This window comes from Schistocerca serialis, unplaced genomic scaffold (genome assembly GCF_023864345.2).
Source record: "Schistocerca serialis cubense isolate TAMUIC-IGC-003099 unplaced genomic scaffold, iqSchSeri2.2 HiC_scaffold_655, whole genome shotgun sequence".
In the NCBI taxonomy this organism is placed as follows: domain Eukaryota; kingdom Metazoa; phylum Arthropoda; class Insecta; order Orthoptera; family Acrididae; genus Schistocerca; species Schistocerca serialis.
The window spans coordinates 1-5,000 of NW_026048250.1; the positions used below are offsets into that span (position 1 = coordinate 1).

The following is a 5,000-nucleotide window of genomic DNA, read 5'->3' on the forward strand; positions in this document are numbered from 1 at the left end:
TTTCCGGTAGCATCGGCAACGACAGAGTCAATGCCGCGTACCAGTCCGAAGACCTCACTAAATCATTCAATCGGTAGTAGCGACGGGCGGTGTGTACAAAGGGCAGGGACGTAATCAACGCGAGCTTATGACTCGCGCTTACTGGGAATTCCTCGTTCATGGGGAACAATTGCAAGCCCCAATCCCTAGCACGAAGGAGGTTCAGCGGGTTACCCCGACCTTTCGGCCTAGGAAGACACGCTGATTCCTTCAGTGTAGCGCGCGTGCGGCCCAGAACATCTAAGGGCATCACAGACCTGTTATTGCTCAATCTCGTGCGGCTAGAAGCCGCTGTCCCTCTAAGAAGAAAAGTAATCGCTGACAGCACGAAGGATGTCACGCGACTAGTTAGCAGGCTAGAGTCTCGTTCGTTATCGGAATTAACCAGACAAATCGCTCCACCAACTAAGAACGGCCATGCACCACCACCCACCGAATCAAGAAAGAGCTATCAATCTGTCAATCCTTCCGGTGTCCGGGCCTGGTGAGGTTTCCCGTGTTGAGTCAAATTAAGCCGCAGGCTCCACTCCTGGTGGTGCCCTTCCGTCAATTCCTTTAAGTTTCAGCTTTGCAACCATACTTCCCCCGGAACCCAAAAGCTTTGGTTTCCCGGAGGCTGCCCGCCGAGTCATCGGAGGAACTGCGGCGGATCGCTGGCTGGCATCGTTTATGGTTAGAACTAGGGCGGTATCTGATCGCCTTCGAACCTCTAACTTTCGTTCTTGATTAATGAAAACATACTTGGCAAATGCTTTCGCTTCTGTTCGTCTTGCGACGATCCAAGAATTTCACCTCTAACGTCGCAATACGAATGCCCCCGCCTGTCCCTATTAATCATTACCTCGGGTTCCGAAAACCAACAAAATAGAACCGAGGTCCTATTCCATTATTCCATGCACACAGTATTCAGGCGGGCTTGCCTGCTTTAAGCACTCTAATTTGTTCAAAGTAAACGTGCCGGCCCACCGAGACACTCACTCAAGAGCACCCTGGTAGGATTGCAACGGGGTCCGCCTCGGGACGCACGAGCACGCACGAGGCGCGTCGCACGCCTTCAGCTCGCCCCACCGGCAGGACGTCCCACGATACATGCCAGTTAAACACCGACGGGCGGTGAACCAACAGCGTGGGACACAAATCCAACTACGAGCTTTTTAACCGCAACAACTTTAATATACGCTATTGGAGCTGGAATTACCGCGGCTGCTGGCACCAGACTTGCCCTCCAATAGATACTCGTTAAAGGATTTAAAGTGTACTCATTCCGATTACGGGGCCTCGGATGAGTCCCGTATCGTTATTTTTCGTCACTACCTCCCCGTGCCGGGAGTGGGTAATTTGCGCGCCTGCTGCCTTCCTTGGATGTGGTAGCCGTTTCTCAGGCTCCCTCTCCGGAATCGAACCCTGATTCCCCGTTACCCGTTACAACCATGGTAGGCGCAGAACCTACCATCGACAGTTGATAAGGCAGACATTTGAAAGATGCGTCGCCGGTACGAGGACCGTGCGATCAGCCCAAAGTTATTCAGAGTCACCAAGGCAAACGGACCGGACGAGCCGACCGATTGGTTTTGATCTAATAAAAGCGTCCCTTCCATCTCTGGTCGGGACTCTGTTTGCATGTATTAGCTCTAGAATTACCACAGTTATCCAAGTAACGTGGGTACGATCTAAGGAACCATAACTGATTTAATGAGCCATTCGCGGTTTCACCTTAATGCGGCTTGTACTGAGACATGCATGGCTTAATCTTTGAGACAAGCATATGACTACTGGCAGGATCAACCAGGGAGCTGCGTCAACTAGAGCTGAGCAGCCGGCCGCCCGGGAGTGTGTCCCGGGGGCCCGCGCGAACACGCAAGCGTCCGCTCAATTATTCTGCAAACAGGAGGAGGCTGAGCTCCCCTGCACAATACACCTCGAAACCCTCTCAGGTCCCGGCGGCGCGCAGCGCCGTCCTAAGTACTTGGTCGGGTTCGAGAGAGGCGCAATCGCCCGGAGTTTGGCGAGTAGACGCTTTAGGTGCGACCACCCGTGCTCCCAACTGAGCTTGCCGCTGCCGACAGAGGCCCGGGAGCGTGCTGTCGTGGCATTGCCGGCGGGAGACAACACGCGCCACCTACGGTGGCCGGCAGCTCCAACGCCAGCGCCACAGAAGGACAAAAGCCCCACTTGGGTGCCGAAGCGAACTCTCCCAGCACAGCGCACGCGCCAACACGTCCGCACAGCTGCGATACAATCCACCTGCGAGAACCGCAGAGGCGACCGAGCAGCAGACGGCGTCGCGGCGCCGAGCGCCGGGCGGCGGCGCATCCTCAGCGCACACAGTCCTCAATCGGACCAGCACACTGCAGATGTCCACCGCGCTTCGCACCGGGCCCGCGAGGACCTACTTTGGCCGCACGGCGCCGCGTGCAGGGTGCGCCGGCGCGCAGCTGCGCCGCCTGCCGCCTCCGTCGGCCGGCGCGCCTGCCACTGGCCGCCCCCACCAGCCGGCTGTAGCGCGTGCGCCCACGCACCGCGCGGCCAGCACGCGGGAGGCCCCCCCTCACCGGCCGGGGACGGTCCCACCCAGCCACCGCCGCGTATCGCTTCACACCCACATGCCATTCACGTTCGTGGGCATGGTGGGTATCGCTGAAACAACCGGTTGGTAGCTCAACCGATCGTCGCCATCACTGATTCACCTCTAGCGAGAACAACCGCACCACAACGGTTTACCAGTTCTTCATTTGCGTAACGTCACCAGCAAACGTAGACGTCCATCGCCATTTGCAAATTCAACGATTGTTGCATGCCTGTGTCAGGTGTCACGACACACTATGTCTGCCCACATACACGCAACAACATGTGCACGCTTCGCGAACACGTGGAAGGTGGCCCCCGTACGTATGCGATGTCCATTGCGCGAACGACTGTCAACCGGCCTCTGTCGCATGTCGCAGATGTGGAACGCAGTGCACCATGCTATCACGGTGTGTGAGAAGAGACGACTACGTCTGACAACACGCGCCACTACATCAACAGACGGCTCATGCTGATCGCCATCCACGGCATACCATACTTCAATCCAGCTCTTATAGGGAGACGACACGTAGCTGAGTGCACAATATTTGGACCGTATGGTTCGCCGTTGTTGGCGCAGTCGTGGTACGGTCACACATGTACCACGATGTATCATTCAGTACATGAGGACCAATGTGCAGTACAGTGTGTGATTTGGACGTACAACATCAGCGGACAGTTGACACAAGCCGTACCACAACGTAGGCTGTGCTTCGCCATGCGAATGCCAATGAACAACTGCGAAGGGCATTGAGCATGTACGTCCTGCTGCCATCCGCATTACAGTGTATAGCTGCAAGGTGTTTAACATGAAGCGATACTCTGGGGACCGGGCAGTGCGAGTAGCAAACTATATTGCGGGGGTTGCAGTTAGGCAACACTACACTAATTTAACGCGTCGTATGACAATTACAGAGCAGGTTAAGGCCCAACGTGTGTTGGGTTAAGGTACAATATAGGTTAGGTTAAGGTACAATATAGGTTAGGTTACGGTACAATATGGGTTAGGTTAAGGGACAATATGGGTTAGGTTAAGGGACAATATAGGTTAGGTTAAGGGACAATATGGGTTAGGTTAAGGGACAATATGGGTTAGGTTAAGGGACAATATGGGTTAGGTTAAGGGACAATATGGGTTAGGTTAAGGGACAATATAGGTTAGGTTAAGGGACAATATAGGTTAGGTTAAGGGACAATATAGGTTAGGTTAAGGGACAATATAGGTTAGGTTAAGGGACAATATAGGTTAGGTTAAGGGACAATATAGGTTAGGTTAAGGGACAATATAGGTTAGGTTAAGGGACAATATAGGTTAGGTTAAGGGACAATATAGGTTAGGTTAAGGGACAATATAGGTTAGGTTAAGGGACAATATAGGTTAGGTTAAGGGACAATATAGGTTAGGTTAAGGGACAATATCGGTTAGGTTAAGGGACAATATGGGTTAGGTTAAGGGACAATATAGGTTAGGTTAAGGGACAATATAGGTTAGGTTAAGGGACAATATAGGTTAGGTTAAGGGACAATATAGGTTAGGTTAAGGGACAATATAGGTTAGGTTAAGGGACAATATAGGTTAGGTTAAGGGACAATATAGGTTAGGTTAAGGACAATATGGGTTAGGTTAAGGGACAATATAGGTTAGGTTAAGGGACAATATAGGTTAGGTTAAGGGACAATATGGGTTAGGTTAAGGGACAATATGGGTTAGGTTAAGGCGCAATATGGGTTAGGTTAAGGCGCAATATAGGTTAGGTTAAGCGACAATATGGGTTAGGTTAAGGGACAATATAGGTTAGGTTAAGGCGCAATATGGGTTAGGTTAAGGCGCAATATGGGTTAGGTTAAGGCGCAATATGGGTTAGGTTAAGGCGCAATATGGGTTAGGTTAAGGCGCAATATGGGTTAGGTTAAGGCGCAATATGGGTTAGGTTAAGGCGCAATATGGGTTAGGTTAAGGCGCAATATGGGTTAGGTTAAGGCGCAATATGGGTTAGGTTAAGGCGCAATATGGGTTAGGTTAAGGCGCAATATGGGTTAGGTTAAGGCGCAATATGGGTTAGGTTAAGGCGCAATATGGGTTAGGTTAAGGCGCAATATGGGTTAGGTTAAGGCGCAATATGGGTTAGGTTAAGGTACACATTGTTGTAAGGAAAGGTGTATTGGGGGGGGGGGGGGGGGGGGGGCGGCGGCGGCGGCGGCCGGTTTGTTGATTGTGATTATAGTAAGTGGATGCCTGCGGCATCATCTGATTTGCCACGTCAGGATGCACCTTTGGCTCATGACAGGCGGCGCTCTGATTCCATGCTTGTGGCAGACCTGTGTCTTTCATTCCTGCCATTGTTTGTGTGCTGTGACAGGAGGCAGTATTGTGATGTTGGGTGTACCCCTGTGTA

General features: G+C 52.2%; 1 non-coding gene across 1 annotated transcript; it reads right to left on the reverse strand.

Annotated features, from left to right (window-relative positions):
- On the reverse strand, positions 1-1,831 carry LOC126449110 (small subunit ribosomal RNA; the record flags this gene model as incomplete). The annotated part of the gene is made up of 1 exon (XR_007584337.1): positions 1-1,831. It is a non-coding gene; the product is annotated as a small subunit ribosomal RNA (ribosomal RNA).
- Positions 1,832-5,000: the final 3,169 nt, after the last annotated feature.